This window comes from Lactuca virosa, chromosome 4 (genome assembly GCF_052849685.1).
Source record: "Lactuca virosa cultivar CGN04683 chromosome 4, Lactuca_virosa_CGN04683_v6, whole genome shotgun sequence".
NCBI classification, from domain to species: domain Eukaryota; kingdom Viridiplantae; phylum Streptophyta; class Magnoliopsida; order Asterales; family Asteraceae; genus Lactuca; species Lactuca virosa.
The window spans coordinates 463,728,936-463,747,621 of record NC_136429.1 but is presented as its reverse complement, the minus strand read 5'-3'; positions in this window follow the sequence as shown (position 1 = coordinate 463,747,621).

Sequence of the window (18,686 nt, the reverse complement as noted above, 5' to 3'; positions counted from 1 at the left end):
GGTTTGGAAGTGAGATTTGAAACCAAACCTGATGGAGTTCGTTATTTTAAGGACAGGGTCTGGATTCCAAGGGTTAACGATCTGAGAGACATGGTACTAGAGGAGTCTCATCGATCTAAATACTCAATCCACCCTGGAGCGGATAAGATGTACAAGGATCTTAAAGAATACTATTGGTGGCCTGGAATGAAAAGGGATATTGCCTTATATGTTGGGAAGTGTTTAACTTGCTCAATAGTCAAAGCTGAACATCAAAAACCATCCGGCTTATTGCAACAACCCGAAATTCCCCAATGGAAATGGGAGCAGATATCCATGGATTTCGTTACCAAACTTCCTAGAACTTCTAAAGGTCACGACTCAATTTGGGTCATAGTGGCGACTGACGAAATCTGCTCACTTCCTCCCCATTCGGGAAGACTTCAAGATGGAAAAATTGGCCCAAATCTACATCGACAAAATTGTTTCTCTGCATGGTGTACCCCTATCCATCATTTCTGATAGAGATAGTCGTTTTACATCACGATTTTGGTGGATGTTACAGAAGGCACTAGGAACCAAGTTAAATTTGAGCACAGCTTACCACCCTCAGACAGATGGGCAGACAGAGAGAACAATACAAACATTGGAAGACATGCTACGGGCGTGTGTCATTGAGTTCAAAGGAAATTGGGATACTCATTTGCCTCTAATTGAGTTTTCCTACAATAACAGTTACCACACGAGTATCCAATGTGCCCCATACGAAGCATTGTATGGACGCAAGTGTCGTTCTCCATTGTGTTGGACAGAAATCGGAGACAGACAATTGACTAGACTCGACCTTATCCAGGAAACAACTGACAAGACTGCTATCATCAAAGATAGGCTTAAAGCCGCCAGAGATCGTCAGAAAAGTTATGCGGATAATCGTCAAAAACCATTAGAATTCCAAGTTGGAGACAAGGTACTTCTAAAGGTGTCGCCTTGGAAAGGGCTTGTACGTTTTGGTAAGAAAGGAAAACTAAGCCCAAGATATGTTGGACCCTTCGAGATCATTGAAAGGATTGGTCCGGTGGCATATAAACTCCGATTACCCCAGGAGTTAAGCGCCATTCACGACACATTCCACGTCTCCAATCTTAAGAAATGTTTAGCCGACGAAGCATTGATAGTACCCCTCGAGGAATTCAAGATCAATGATAAGCTAAACTTTGTTGAGGAACCGATAGAAATCCTTGACAGGGAGGTAAAACGACTCAAGCGGAGTAAGATTCCGATTGTGAAAGTTCGATGGAACTCAAAACGCGGGCCGGAGTACACCTGGGAGCGTGAGGACTTCATGAAGGAAAAGTATCCACCCATGCGATGACAAACGATGACATAGAATGAATTTCGGGACGAAATTCTTTTTAAGTGGGGGATACTGTGACAACTGTCAATTCAGGTCATTCTCGGACTCATGCATCTTTATAAAAACCATTCATGCACAACATGCCATGGCCTAGTAGTATAAATTAGGTCAAAATCTTACATAAACTAGGACCCAACTAATATCTAGGACTAATATACTTGACACTTCCGATTCTAGTAAGTTGCTTAACTACAATAGGAAATGCCAATGCTATAATTAGAATAAACTTCAAACCTTGCTACAATTGAAAAAGGGTATAAAACCCTAAAAATAAATTAAAATATTCTAATTTCATTTCAATATGATGGTGAATATCAAACAATGTTCCAAAAACCCTAAAGAGCCCAAAAATCCAAATTTATAAACTTTAAAACCTAAAAACTCTATAAGATTTGTTATGAACCTCATTGGATAAAATTTAAATAATTAAGTCATAAGGATATAATCAAAGATATAAAGATTTAATTATCAAACATAAATCATATTTTATGAGCTAAAAACAAAGATTCTTAAATAAATCATGAATTACATAAAGAGGCATTTTTATAAAAATTTGGGTTTTATAAAAATTGAAGGGAAATTTATTTAGTTTGAATTAGGAGAGAGAGGGCCTCTCTTACACTCATAAAATCTGCCACCCTCTCCCCCATGCTCCATTTTTCCCCAAAAATTCTTAATCATTTTATTCTTCTCTTACACTTCAACTTCCCATACACACTCTCTCTCTCTCACTCCTTCTCCAAGAAGATTCCCCACCTCAAAAACCTCTCCTACACCTCCAGGAAATCCTCCATTCTCTGCCATAATTTCGAAATTGAGAAGGTCTTGAAGTGTTCTTGCTTCTCTCAAGATCAAAACCAAGGTAAACAACACAATCCTCCCTCATGGTTTCATGATTTTACTTCCTCTTCTTCATGGTTTTCTCTACTCTTCGGATTCTATGCCCTCCCATGGCTAGAAATCCTTACTTTTCCCTTGTGGTTTGTAGATTCTCACCATAACACAATGTATGTGTTTGAGATGGTGAAAATCCGGGATCAAACCCATGCAAGGAGTGAAAAAGATGCACATGTGTTCATGTGACTTCAAAACCGAGTATTACATCTTCTTCTCCATTTCTTTTGTGTTCTTGCATGACCAAAAGCATTTAAACCATTTCTAGTATATCTTGGATGCTCATTCACTCCATGCATGTGCTAGAAATCGGACCTTAACCGAAGCATGCATGTTGTTCTTGTCAAAATGCCCTAAGAATGCACTCAAAGCAAACATGCAATCTGCCAGATTACATTGTTCAGCTTTGAACGGCCATAACTCGGTCATTTCTTAAACAAATCCTGATATTCTTTTTGTATTGGATAGTTCCACGAGTTAACTTTCAAACCCAACTGGTCTCACTGTAAAATATTAAATATCGGATTTTTGGCAATTTTTACAAAATGGTTGCGCAAACAGCTCTTTTTCTGTGATCACCATTTTTGCTTTGCGTGATCAATGACCTTAAACCCAACCATAAATATGGGGAATAATAATTTGGAAACTTAACATATCCAGTGAATGATGACTGAAATTTCGTGGCTTAAAACCCCACTGAATGGGCTACTCAAATTCATGAACTTCAGCCACATTTACATCTCATGCACCATTATATGCAACATTTCTTACCTTGTTTGGGTTCAATACCCCTATTTCCCTTCTGAATAAAATTTGAACATTTTTTCCTTTTGAAAGCCCTCACATGCATGTGATAATCTGGAAAATTTCAAGAGCTTTTATCATTCCTTTGATTTATTAAAATTATTGCAAGAAAACAAGAGCATAAATCACATAAAATACTTCCAGAGGTCTATAAATCCGGAATAAATTCATGGATGACCCCTATGGTGAATAATGACCCCTCACTAAATTTCATCGATTGTTGTTGCTGTTCGGTATGATTTCCGATTTTCTTTTTGTTTGGGTATAATAAATCACAAAACCACTTTAGAGAGTGTCAAAATTGTATCTAACAATTTTCACAGCCCTTACCTGTGGTGGGTGACTCAGAAAAATAATTTCAGAATTTTTCATCATGCCTTACTATTTTTCCCAATTTTTGGTAATTATAATGGCCTAAAAATAGGAAAAATAGTTCTGATTATCCAAAATTCATGAAAATTACCAGAACATCATGTTGTAGAGTAGGAGATTACATAAAAATTTTGATGATTTTTCTCTACTGTAAACTATTTTTCTTCTATTTTCTAAAGTTAAATACACTTAAATACACATAAATACCCAAAACCGGACTATACAATATGAAAACCACTTTTGGTATTTTTCCCAGATTACTTACACTGTAAATGATGTTATAAAAATTTTTGGTAATTTATTTTAACTGTTTGTTATTTATTCTTCAATTAATGGTTATTTAAGGGGATAAAACAAGGAAAAATAGAAATACCCACTGAAAAATATCTTTTATATTTTTCTCAGCCTAGTTATGTATAATAACAGTTAAATAAAAAGTTTGGGTAATTTTGGAAACTGTTTTCTATTTATTTCAATTTTTATTGGAATAAATGCTCAAAAATCGTAAAATATAATTAAACAGCTTGGAAATCCATTTTTATATTTTTCCCAGCTTAGTAATGTGTAATAACAGTAAAATAAAAAGTTTGAGAATTTTTATTCTTTGAATGCTATTTTTCGTGAATTTATGTTGTTATAAAGGCTTAAAAATTTGGAAAATAGTTAACCATATCAAAAATTCAAGGAAAATTTTCTGGAAAACCTCTATTGTATTTAGAATGAAAAATACAAGGTTTGACAATTTTTGGAAACTATTTGATAATATCTTACATTTTTAGGAATTTAAAACACCTTTAAATGTGTTGAAACACCCTTAAATTTATATTACTAAATCTGGAAAATTAATATCCCAAAGTTGTATTTATCGCATGACTTGTAGAATTTCATCATTTCAGAAAAAGTGTAACCAATTAATATAAAATCCAATATTAGAACATAAATTGGCATTTCACTATATGTAGAGTTTAGTATATTAGCATTAGATTTCGACATGGAAACTCACTAGTGTGTGTTTGATGTCGTAGGATCCCGGCATTAAGACGTTGGTGTATTCCAAGGCACCACTTGTATCTACTCGAAACATTGTGAGTATTCACGCACTCCCCTATTTCCAGTTTTTATGTTTTGGGGTGGAAAAGCATGTCCAGAAAAACTATTATTTGCATGTTGTATTTAAATTGAATTGTATCAAACACGATTGCTATTGTATTGCTATGTTTCTTTATGTATGTCTATGCAACACGGAACATGAGAACTTATCGTACTAAGGCCCTTCCCTTATCTCTAACCATTAACTCTTTGAGCCAATGATCATTATGGATAGCGCTATTAGGAATTGACAACTCCTCACTCGCCCTATTGCTGGAGTGCATGATACCATATTCATCTATGGAACGATAAGCATAGATCTCGATAGGGCTTCAGTCATAGGTTTGGTTGAGACTCATTGTTTGCTCATACACATACAAACTCGTTTCTCGTTATAGCAATAAACTTGTATTCATTAATAGCAATCAACTTGGTTTATCATTAAAGCAATGTACTTGTAATTACGAAAAGCCTTATTTCAAGCACGATTTTATATACTTGTGAACTCACCAACTATTTTCATAGTTGACGCTCGTTTTACATGCTTTTTCAGGAAATAATTAGTAAGTGGATATAGAGATTCATCATCATAGAGCATGCTGCATCGTGTGGAAGTTATTTTATGAAGTTATATATTTCGAACAATGTCATTTTGGAAAACTTGTACTTGTTTTGTTTAAGCTATGGGTTGTAAACTTTTTAATATTGCTATGGTGATGTATCTTTATCTTTTGCAATGAAACCTTTGTCGCTGTCATACCTTGCGTTTCCGCTTTAGCGGGGTGTGACAGTAGTCGTTATGTGGTGCTCAATTGGCATTGTAAGGGAGTCGATTTGGTCCCTTTGAGGTATCAGAAAGTCTCTGTGGGATGTATGCATTATATTTATGGTTGTTCGCAAGTTGTTGATAGGTTTGATTTTCAAGTTGGACATTGCTTATGAGGTCACATGTCATATAGCTCTTTATAATGTCCCGCGTGTTTGTTCAGGTGGGGGTAAACGTGAGCTGAAAGGAATGGTTGTAACGTGAAAATTTTTGGTTGATCATCTTTGCTCGTCGTAGTAGTGGATAGTAATGACATAGCAGAGAGTCAATGATTATCAAGTTATTAGTACGTCATATGGTTTGGTTCTACGTAAAGTTCGCAATCGATATATTTTGAGGATCATTTATGCATGTTTCTGGTAGTGTCTCCAGTCAGGGACTGGGGGTAGATTTATAATTAGATGCTCATCAGTTTTAGGGAAGGGTCTTCAAGAAGATATTTTGAGGCGGCATTTCCGAGTGGGATTTTGGTGAAAACTCACGTTGGGAATCACGAGTGTATACGTGAAAGGTATGTATTTAGGAAAGATGTGGGAAAAGAGATCTATATGTCAAGGCAATAGCTGGAGGGTTCAATATTTAGTTCATGTGTTTGTGCTCTAGGATGGTTCTACCTTTGTGAAGGTTAGGCAAGTGGTGAGGTTTCGGACTCATAGCAGCAGTGTATCGGCCCGACAGTTGAGGAAGTCAGTATTTTATATCTCGTTGTGTTCATGGAATCGTCATCATCAGGAGTTGAATAGATATATTAACGGATAAATGTCATGTCTTTTAACTCAGCAACTGGGAAGGAATCCGGTATTTCAGATAGTTGGTAGAAAAGTTGGGACCAGGGAGGTCTTAGTTGCTTTTGGAAAGAAACTAGTAGGCAAAACGACGTTCGGGTAATATTAGCGATTTGTGATTCGTGTGGGCGGTGTAGCTGGTTGTTCAGGAAATGCTAAGTCATTTGAAATTTGGATTATCTGAGCTTTCTGTCAAGCATAAGTGTTCTGCAGCGATAATTGGTCTGTAATTCTATATTCTAGTGGAATTTGAATGGTAGTAGTTCAGTGTGGGCGGTCTGCCAGGAAGTCAGACCATCTCGAGACTTCAGATTCCAGATTGAGTAGGGGTGGCTATTTTGCAAGGGATTATTGTCGGGTGGTGAGAGGATTAGTTCATCTTTGGGTTGGAGAGCCCTGCTAGGGTTGGTTTTAGTTGCCTTAGGAAGGTAATGGTATGTTCAAGGTTACGATTATATCCATTGGGCTGTCGAGCGTGTCGGGATGGTGAGGACTGATTTCGAGGACAAAATCGAATTTAAGTGGGGGAGAGTTGTAACAATCGGTTTCAAATTTCTTCATTATTCGGGGCTGTGGTCGATCATCTGTCGTCGTAAGGCTTAAGGCCTTTGGGAAAAAAGGTTTATACCCATTTGGATGTGGGAGATATTGGTTATGTGATGAAAGGGTCCGGTTTGTACTTTAGAGCCCAAGGGTATCGGAAAAGGCGTTGGTCCGGGCCTTTTATGAATTTTGGATTTTTGTTCAGAAAGTGTTGAGGTAAGGATAAGTTGATAGATGTGTAGAGCTTGTCGTTAACTTTCTGTGGATATAAAGAACGTCAAACTCGAAGTTAGAACGGAGAAGTTATTACCGTTTGAAGTTTGGATGGTTCTGGGTTATGTTGAGTACGTTGGGCGTACAGATGGGAGTACGTTGCGCGTACTAAAGCATCCTTGAGTACTCTGGGTGTAAGAAATCAGTTCCCAAAGCCTATTTTCATGGTTTGAGCCCTATTTAAGCTCTGTAACTCCCCCAAACCCACTCCATTCTCAACCTCCACCCCTCCAACACCCCTTCCATGAAGCCGTAACCCTAGTTGAGCCTTTTATGCTAAAAGAGGGTGTTTTTCAGTGCTTAGGAGTATGCATGGTGCACCTTGGAGAAGAAGGAACTTCTTGGAGAAGTGTTGGTTTCATTGGAGCTTGTAGATCTGAACTTTGTTCACCTTGATCTATCTTCTAGAGGTACAAAGTTTGAATCTTGAGGATTCATTTGTTAGACCTAACTAGTTTTGGATGTTATTAGCTTTTGGTCATTTTAGTGCATAAAGTTTAGATCTTCGAAGTTTGTGACCTTGTTATGGAAAAAGTTGGAAACTTTATCCATCTAAACATCATTTTGATTCAGATCTGAAAGTTGGAGACTTGTACTTAATGGATTAAGTTGAAAAAGAGGATCTTTTGGGTCCCTTTGAGACTTAAAGACTAGATCTTGTTTATTGGGACCATGCTAGTGGATAAAGTTGGAAACTTTGTCCATTATAAAGCTATTATGGACTATAAAAATGTGATCTTGGCCCTTCTATCCCTTCCATGCAAGAGTTGTGATGCCTTATTGGGTTAAGAACATTGGGTTTTGAAAATTAAGCACTTTATAACCATGCAAAGTCATAAAGGTTGAAACTTTATGACTTTGTACATCATTATGGGCTTGGATTTGAGTTTTGGATGTAAGAACTTAATGGAATAAGCTCTTAATGGATTTTGGGACTTGCGAGGGTACGCCCCGCATACCTACGGAGTATCCCCCGCGTACGTACCCTGAGTTGACTCGGTCGAGTTGACTCGTTTGGGTTGACTCGGCTGGGTTGACTCAGATAACGTAGTTGGTTTGACCAGTTGACTTTGCCATGTTTGACCAAGTTTGACCTTGAGGGTATTTTGGGATTTTTATTTTGATTGGTCACTTGGAGGAATAGGTGTCGTTTGGAGTTGAGGTTTGGAGTCGGGACTTCATCAACTTCTGTTCAAATAGTGTGGTGAGTTTTCCTTACGGTACTTGTGGGTCGAAGGGACCAAGGCCGGCCCAGTGAATTGATATTTTTTATGCATGTCGCTATGTTGTTATGATCTGTTAGATCGGTAACCTGGTAGATAGGATGTTCTTTTGCTTAGTGATCTGTTAGATCGGTTTGACTGGCTGTAGACTGTTATATGATTATCTGTTATATGTTATATGTGCACATGTTTGGTTGGTGATTGAGGCTTTTCTGCTTCGTGTGTAAGGCAACATGCCAGGGCATTCAAACTCGATGGTTGATTGGACCCATAGTATGTTGGCATTCCAACCCGATTGTTGAGGGCATAGGGTATTCCATCCTGATGGATGATTAGACCCATAATATGTTGACATTCCAACCCGATGGTTGAGGGCCTAGGGTATTCCATCCCGATGGATGATTGGACCCATAGTATGTTGGCATTCCAACCCGATGGTTGAGGGCCTGGGGTATTCCATCCCGATGGATGATTAGCCCCATAGTTTGTTGGCATTCCAACCCGATGGTTGAGGGCCATGGCTATTCCAACTGGATGGTTGATTGGACCCATAGTATGATGTTTGTTGGTATATGTTTTCTATTTGTGTGGTGGTACTTTGGGGGAGCTCACTAAGCTGTGTGCTTACAGTTTTGGTTTATGGTTTCAGATTTTTCAGTGGATCATGGCAAGGTGAAGGCGTGACCGTACACATCGTCGCATTTTGAAGTTATGGTTTCTGTGAAACTCTAATAATAATAATGTTTTGAAAACTATGTTGAAAGAGATTCTGATTTTTAAATAATATTTTGGGAACAAATATTTTTGTAAATACATTTATAGAAAAAGGGTTGTTTTGAAAAGTTTAAATTTATTAAAATTTTCGGCAAGTTACAGAAATGCTCCAAAAATTATGAGTGATAAGTTAGGTTATTTTATTTCCTTTTATTATTTGTAAGGTGTCTCTCTCTATAAATAGAGAGGGATGGTGATTGTTGTATGTGTGCACCTAGAATACAGTCTTTTGTTTTAGTTAGAGTATGGTGGGATCTCTCCCACCGAAGTGTTCTTCATTCTTGTAACCTCTATTTTCTTTTAAAATCATCGGATTACTCATCTTCTTATGTTGTTCATATATTTTGTTATCGTTAAATCTCAAGATGTTTTTATTTCACACAAGCCGATCGTCAAAATAGGATCCTACAAAGAGGTTCACTCTGAGCCATTTGTGACCCATAAATCGTGTTTGGAATAAGATAATCCCAGAGCAAAAAGAGCAAAAAGTTAATCATTCTCTGATGATTCACCACGTCATGGTTCCATGATCGCGTATTAGTCTCAAGAGGACAAAAAATTTCTCACTCCTAAATCTGTATCAACCTCCTTTGTCATTCCCATCTTGAGCAATCAAGCATTCTCTAGAGCCCGAACAAAATAAATTCATGGAACAAGTGTTCTTATTCTCGATTAACACCCCATTCCTCAAGTCCATGACCAAACTTCCAAAGTTTGAAAAAGATGCTATGAGTAATAGGAAGGAGTTGGAAAAGGCGTTGACAATAGTTCTTAATAGGTTGTGTTCAGCCTTGATTATCAAAGGATTGCCAATCAAGATGGGAGATCTAGGTCAACTCACATTGCCTTGTGAATTTGGCAATTCCACTTCTATTAACTAGACACGACGTGTCTAGTTAAGGAAAAATGCGGTTCTCATTAAGGTCAACACGACGTGTTGGTGTCTAAACACGACGTGTTGGAAGCTGGGAAGGAAACCCTAATTTTTAGAGTGTTACACCCTATATAATCTCTTTAAGCCCCAAGGGTTGGTCTCCTTACCAGCCTCCATTGACACTAAAACCCTAAAATTGATCCCTAAGTCTCTTGGTGGTGTTCTTTAGCTAGTAAGAAGTTCTTGGTGCTCGTTTTTGGCCATTGTGAAGGGAGAGAAGATCTTGAAGTTGTATTGCTTGGTGGATTGGCTTTGGATCCACAATCATCTTCTTTTGTGCAAGCATTATAAGGTATCAAGTTTGAACCTTGACTTATAGATGTTTAGACCCCTTCATTTTGTGCTTTGTTGTGCTTTTGGTTCCTTTTGGGTTGATGAGAGGTTGAAATCATTTAAGGGCTTGTTATTCCAGATCTGAGTTTGTTTTGGGCTCCTTGAGCATAAAGGTGCAAGGTTTATGAGACTTTTTTGGTGTGATGCATGAATTAAGTCAATTATTAAGTCCCTTTTTAAGCTTCATAGCTTCATTTAGACATGCATGAACTTAAAGTTGGCAACTTTAAGTGGTTTTTAGCTCAAGGAAGTCAGATCTATGTTTTGGGGCTATGTCTTCAAGGATTAAGTGCTTATTGGTTAAGCCTGTGTGCTATCAAGCCTTTTTGGTTGGGTTTGGACCCATTTTGGTAATCCCTATGGCTAAAGATGGAAACTTTACCCTTCTAACTCTCATTTTGGTCTATATTTGATCTTTGGAGCTCTTGGAATCAGAAAGAGTAGCTTATCGTATTAAGTTGTTGAATCTCGGGCAAACACGACGTGTTTGCAAGCCAACACGGCGTGTTGGTTGGGAATTTCCCGATTATCTGGATGAGGGAAGAACACGACGTGTCCAAGGGGCAAAACGGCGTGTTTGGTCATCATGGGTTGTTGACATTGACTTTGACCATAAGTATGATCAAGTTTGACTGTGGGTTATGTTGGGCTATGTTTGGGCCCAATTTGGAAAGTTGGGCCAAGTGTGGGCCTTGAGTGAATATTTGATTTTGAACCTTTTAGATTTTTAGTTTGGGCTAGCCTTGGGCTAAACTAGGTAAGGGGTAAAATGTTCTTTTTACCCAATGAATGGACTGATAGACTTGGTTACGAATTGGGACCCAAATGTTGATTGGGTGTTGATTTGATATTGATAGTTCGGGGATCTATCAGCTAGCAACCATGGATTTTCTTTGCTTTTCGGCAGTTCAAGGTGAGTCTCCTCACTATATTTAGCGGGTCGAAGGCACCAATGTCGGCCCATGATTGTTATGCTTAGTATGCTTATTGCATGCGTGACTCTTGCATGTGTTATGTGTTTTATGTTTATCGGGGCGGGGCCTGATGTCGGGCGGGGCCTGAAGGCTAGTATGTATGTTATTTATCTCTGTGGTTATAGCATGTTTTGTATGTTTATATTTTTATATGTTTATACGTTTAAACCGGGTGAGGCTCGATGCCAGGCGGGGCCTGATGACTGATATATCTGTTTACCGAGCGGGGCTTGATGTCGGGCGCTGCCCGATCAAGGATGGGGCCCATTATGTGATTTTATGTATGTGTGGTATGAGGTATCTTGGGGAAATCACTAAGCTTTGTGCTTACGGTTTTTAGTTTATGTTTCAGGTACTTTTGTTTTCAAGTGGAAGAACTCGGGAGGAACTCGGTTTTTAGTTTATGTTTTAGGTACTTTGGTTTTCAAATGGGACGTTACAAGTTGGTATCAGAGCCTTGGTTTGAGGGATTCGGACATACTCTCGGGTGTGTTTGAACTCAAACTGAGGATTTGGTAAAGTTTTCAAAAAGAAAAGTATTTTTAAGAAAAGAGTTTTCTAAGATAAGAAAGGGTGTGGTGCATGTATTCAACCGAGCTCAAGTAAGTTTCTACTAAAATACCCATACATGTTATTTGGTATGATTTGATTTATGAATCTGGGAATTGCATGCTAGTTAGGGCTAAGGATATGCTCAGTTTTTGCATGATAGAATGTTAGGAGAGATGCCTTGTATGCCTATTGTATGAGCTTGTAGATATGTGATGCCGGTAGTCCAGGAAGCATGATGCTAGTTTGGGTATAATTTATACACGTAAGGCGATCAGTAGCGGGAGTGGGAGCTCCTAGTTTGGGTTGTAGTATGTGGTATTGGATGCTTGTGATTATTCAGTGGATTGGAGTGCTACAACACGAATGCTGCTTGCTTTGTGCTTTGTGGAACTCTTAGGTGATGGGAGTTAGCTAGCAAGTGAATATGTCAAGTCTCATGTGACAAGGGTTGAATAACTCAGAGTGATAGATTTGACCCTATTGTGCAGTTCTTGTCTGAGTCTAACCGTTGTAGGGACGAGTCTCTTACTCGAAGGATTATTTAATCTATGTTGCATGTGATTGTATTCATGAGGTAGGTAACTGACATTATGGGGAGTTCTTCAGCAACTGATGGCAGGGTGAGGTTGGGAACCTAGGAAGCCTAGGGATTACTTCGGCGGGTCTTGTTGCCTTGGGTCGAGATTGTTTTATGTATGGATTTGAGAATGTGACTTAGAGGGTTCCGGAGGATTCTTGAGGAAAGTATCGGTAGGTGTGGAAGGTAATATTAGGCCCATACTACTGAAAGCACATGATCCATAATTGAATCAGGAAGAGTCTTGGAGAATCTAGAAAGCCTGTGGGATGAGGATTCGTGGGTATATTCGAATCTTTTGAAATTTTTTTTTGATATGGTGTTGAGCACTCGGGAATGGTTTTCAGATTCTGGTTCAGGCTCAGGAGCAGGTACTGAGCCGATCGATGCGTGGTCGCGGTAGTTCATCTCATCGGAGATTACTTGCAGTATTTTGGATTGGATCTCGGTGGTCTTGGGTTCAGCCAATGAAGGGATTTTGGAGCTCTTTGATGGTCATCTCGGGGCCTTTCAGGCCAAGATTGTAGCGGGGCATTTGGAGACTCATCTGGAGCCCAAAGCTTGTGGATCCCTAGAATGCTTCAAGAAGGAGGATCCTGCTGTTAGTTCTTGTCTTATGGGATCGGAGGGGATTTTTGTACCATGTCCTCAGGATGGTCGGGGTAACTCAGGTGGAGGAAGTCAGGATTCCTTCAGATGCTCTTGTGGGTATGTTACCTTCTGTTTTCTTGTGGGTTGTTGTTAGGAATCTGTATTGCGTCGGAAATTTTCTTGGATTTGAGTAAGTTATATCTCAGGTTGATATTCTACTATTATCTGGGTTATATTATCAAGGATTGTGATATGCCATTCAGCATGCCGAAAGTCTTCAATGAATCAGTAATGGGTGGTATCATGATTAGTGGGTTTCAACGTGTTTAGTTGTTGTTCCTAGTTTTGTCAGGATCAATGTAGGGGTATTGTTTGGAGGATCCTTGGTCAGGGTTCAGTTGTTTCATCTTTTGATCTGGTAGGATTGGCAGTCGTCTATGGAAGAACTTTTAGGGTTCGACACTACCGTTTCTAGGACAGGAGCGGTAGCATGAAGATGGTGGTGTCAGTGCATGAGTTTATTGGTCATTGGAAATTCCAGGGGAGTTTTATGTTCGCATAGGTTGTATGTGGTTAGAATTCAGTAATTCTTTGAGGATGGAAGTTGGGGTGAAGATTCGCAAGTTCAGAACAAGGGTTATGGTTTTAGTCACAAACATTAGAACTCAAGGAATTGGTATGGTATCATGGGAAGTGATTTGGATTATCGGACTGGTTAAGGTCTCAAGAGTATTCTTCTGGATTTCAGAAGTAGAGTGATCATTGAGTTGGATAGTAATGGACTGTTAGTATTAAGTAGCGGAGGTCATGGGCGGTTCATTCTATATAAGGTTGATGGGTCGGGAAATCCATCGGATCTAAGAGGTGAAAGAGCTTTGTCGAATCCAAGTGGGGAAGAATCGATTAGAATTTATGGGAGTTGGATTGGGTGTGGAACTAGGGCATGTTTTGCATCCTGGTCATGAAGAGAGACGACCCAAGTTGCTGTTTAGATTGAGTTTGTGTAAGTGGAAGTTCAAGGAACTCACCGCATCTGGTCGACATCTTCTTGTTCTGCATAGCTGGTTTGTGGATGGATCTAGGGCGAGGGTTGTGTTAGAGCCTCACTGCCTGTTCTTGTTTGATGAAGGCTTCTGAATTCAAAATATGTCCTAAACATCTGATTTGATGTAGTTGTATGCAGGTTTTGGCTCAGGATGAGTGGGTTTGTGATGGTTTGGGTGTGGTAAGGCCAAGGGTGGTAACCATGGTTGGTTAGAAGTGTTGTAAGACTGTGATGGGATCGTAGCATTCACGAGTTCGAGATAGACTATCGTTAAAGTGGTCATGAGCATAAACGGAGGATCAGTTCGTGCCTTAGGCACGACGGACAGGATTTTCGGAGTATATTTTTCTGTTTTAGATTGAGGACCACTGGGTTCCGAGGTGGAGTCGGGCCTATGTAGCCCTAAATGGGTGGGACTCGTCGCCGAGGCCGTTCCATGGTATAGTTTGGGTAGGACCAGTGGGCAAGGCTCGTATGTTATGGCAATGCAGGCGGGACCTGGTAGAGACCGTCGGGTCAAGTTATTGGATCTTGGGTTTCAGGATTGAGTGTGTGGCTAGTTAATGTTGTACAGTGATGTTTGGGCTGGGTAGCCTTGTCATTGGACTCTTCGGAACCTGGTGGCTGGACCAGGTGCGAGACGGGTAGTCTCAGAGATGGTTTGGGATCGCTATACCCTGGATTAGTGAGGGGTTGCTGTAAATCAGAAGGTTTCAGGTGAAATGCAAGTGTAAATCCTTTGATCTCGGGTTATAAGATGGATACCAAGATGGTTCTTAGTGGGAACTTGTGTTGGGAGGGTTTCAGTCTTATGGGTAGATCAGGCTCTTGTGTTTTGGTGTGGTTCTATCTGTGTGGGGGTCAGGTAAGTATGGGGTTTCTGAAATTCAGATGGATTTCATTTTATGTGTGCTCATGGGTTTTCTTTAGAGGGATTAGACCATGGTAGATCGGTTCGTAAGGATGTGGGAAGACTACAACATGCATGGAATCTAGAAGTGATAGTTCGTTGGAGGCCGGTTGTGATATAAGACTATAGTAGGTTTTGTAGAAATCACTTTTAGCATTGGATTGGGTGACATCAGGCTTGTCGGGCTATTATAATCGCTAGAGCCATAAATGGTGAGATAGCTTGGGCAATTATTTCTAGATGAGCCTTTTATTCGGAAGTCATGTGGGGCGACGGTGTGTGTCTTTTGACTCAGCAACCGGGTGGGAATCTGGTGTTTCACTTAGTGGCAGACAAGTTGGGACCAGGGAGGTTTCAGATGCTTTTGGAAAGCAGCTAGGGGGCATCGAGATAAGTCAAGGCAATTTTAGTGACTTTGGACTCGTGTGTGGAGTTGTTTTCCATTCGGAGGATGCGTAGTTCACTTGTAGTTTGGATTAAATAAACTCATAGTAAGTGATTTGAGCCTGTTGTGCAACTCTCTTTCAAGTCTAACCGTTGCTGGGATAAGTCTTATACTCTAATGATTATCTGAGCCTTTTGTCAAGTATAAGTGTTCTACATCAGTAAATGACCAGTGATTTTTTTCCCAATGGAAGCATCAAGATAATCAAGGATTAGAAGCGTTTTGTTGGTCTGAAATTCAATAAGGTTTCAGTAGGGTAGTGATTCAGTATAGGTGGTCTGTCAGTGAGTCAGACCAATTCGAGAATTCAATATTTCAGGTTTCAGGTAAGGTAGGGAAGGTTTTCTACATGGGATTATGGATTTGTCTTCTTCGGGTTTGGAGAGTTCTGCTATGGATGGGTTAAGTAGCCTTGGGAAGGCAGTGTGTCTTCGGGGCTGTGGTTGAATTCTTCAGGCTGTTTGAGTGCCTGGAATGGTGAGTTACGATTTCGAGGACGAAATCTAATTCAAGTGGGGGGAGAGTTGTAACCCCCAAAATCTTGAGGATAAATTGTAAGGAATGAATCCCATTTTGAGGACTGGACAAGGCGTGTTGGAGGAACCAACACAGCGTGTTGGTGTCTAAACACAGTGTAAGGTCCCAATTACAAGATCCAAACCAGTGATCAAAACAAACAACAACAAGAATGAGTAGAAGAAGAAGTTTATCAAGCAATGCACACGTCTATTAGAAAAGAACGTCTGGTACACCTTGAGTTACACACACAATTGACCGTAAACACTATGGATACGTCACTTCTGACAGACTCTGACACATACTATATATATATATATATATATATATATATATATATATATATATATATATATATATATATATATATATATATATATATATATATATATATATATATATATGGATTGAATGGCCGTAAATAAGTTCACGGTTGTAAACCTGTTTACGGTCGTGAACACCAACTCAGCCGTAAACTCACATCAGCAAGATACAAACACTTCCAACATGATTAAAACCCTACCAAGACTTATACAAAATATTGCCTAGCCCAAACCACAAATATATGACCTATCAATCTCCCCCTTGGTTTGGGGCTAGCATGTATTCAGTCCTTCTTGATGATGAGCACATCAGACCTCCCCATTGACCAAAGCCACATCTGCTTCTCGGTAATCTCAACAATCATAGCAATATACTCTTTAGTGGCAGCTTCAAAAATCTCTTCAGCAACCTGGATTTGATGTTGAGCCAGATAATGTATATCCCATTTTCCAAATTGAAGCAGATATTTCTTGTCAAATAGTCGAAATACACATTCTGAGAATCTGATGACAGCGGAAGCTGTGGTTTCATCATAGACCCAGTAAAGCATACTCTTTAATGAACTATCCTAGAAGTTCTACACAACAGGAATCTATTTCAGTTGCTTAGTGGGAGGCCACATCACCGTCTTAAAAGGCTCATTAGTCTTTGGATCTAGTACATGCGGGAAGCTCTTGATGAAAGAATCAGCAGTCTTCATATCAGTAAAGCCCATCTTCACTTGATCTTCCAAAAAATGCTTGAAATCTGTTGCTTGTGGATCATTGGATGGATTAGCAAAGGGAGCATTGGCAAGTTCAGACAGATCAACCCTTGTCCATGAAAAAAAAGTCATGTTTATCCTTGTAATACTCCATATTTGAACTTTTACGCTTCACAACCCACAGTTTCAATCGGTCATGAAAGCCCCATGACACAATTCCTGACTGATCACCGTACTTAGTACCAAATTTTTTCTACTTGAGCTCAGTAACGATGAGTCGGGGTTGATCTCCGCGAACATTCTGATATGAACTCATTTTGAACATCCACCTTTGTTTTTTAGAAGATGAAGCTTGTTGAGCTCGTTTTAAAGTAACTAAGTGTGGAGCTTGAGCTGGCTTACGGTCAAATCGATCTACTATCCGGGTTGTTCTTTCACTGGGAGGATCAATAGGGGGTCCTTGTTGTGAAGCTTGGGCAAGGTCAGCTCTGCCTAGTTCTCTGACAGAAGATTTGAATTTGTCACCAAATTCCATGGCTAGTTTATCCTTGAGGTCAAAGTAACAGGCAGTCAGAGCTCATAGGTGGGTCTGTAAATCGGAGATCTGTGTTGTCTTCAGAGAGTTGTCTGCCTTAAGCTCCGAAACTTCAGTTTTGAGGTTATCAATTAAAATATCTCTCTCAATGATTCTCTGATTTAATACATCCATTTCTTCCTTGAGCTTTTGGACATATTGGTTCACTCCCTATGAGTTGCCTTCCTCAATTGAGATACCTTTTCCACGAGGAGGAAGGCCTGTTGCTTCTTGTTCAGCGAAGACCTGTGCAAGTCTTTCAGAAGTGATTTCATGATCAGGTCTTGGGAGGGAGGAACCTCCAGGAGCTGAAGAACTCCCGGTTTCCAAAATGGTTCTTGGTCCTTCTCGAGTATGAATAGTTGGAGTAGAGTCTTGTGTTGTCATTTCAGGCTGGATCGGTGAGGTTTGTTCCCGAATAAGTACCCCCGGCCTCGGATCATGTCTTCTTCTCTTCAATGGAGGTTGGGAGGTATGTGTCACAAGCGGATCATTCACAAATGGCGTGGAAGTTGGAACATCAATATTAAGGGGAGGAATCCTTGATGATGCATCCGTATTAATTGGAATACTGCCCATCTGTACAGATGTAGGAGGCATAGCTTCTTGAACATTATCCACTTCCCGTGTCTCCCTTGCCGGTTGTTGAACTTCATGGACATTGTCAAAGAAGGAGTCAAGGTCCTCATTTGTGGGGCAATAGTCATTCGCAATCAAAATTCATTTCCACATCATCAAATCTAGCCAAGTTACCACCAAAAATTGAGTCATCATCACTGAAACCCTCATCATTACCCTCGTCATCACCATCACCACCCGTGTCTTGACTCTTTTTGAAGTCACTCTATACCTCCACATTGATCTTGGTGTCATGTTCCTCTGCTACCATTGCAACAGGAGGAACTCGTTCTTCTTCATGCTCTGAGAAAGTAATGACATTGTCTTCAAATTCCAAGTGGTCAGAGAAATCACTAAACTCAGATGCAACATTCAATTCAGAAAACGCCCCAAACTTCACCAAAGGGTATTTTCCTTGGAACATAAATTTACCATTAGGGTTCTGTTTAATTAACCTAATGGTGTTTGACCCAAGGGATTTCATAGCTAAAGTTTCTCCTTCCTTATCAATCTCCGGGAGTTGGTTGTTGATGAGCAGTTGAATGAACCTTGGGTACATGAGAAATTTATCTCTTGTCTTTCCTTTAATATTCCCGATAAGTTCGTCCAAGATA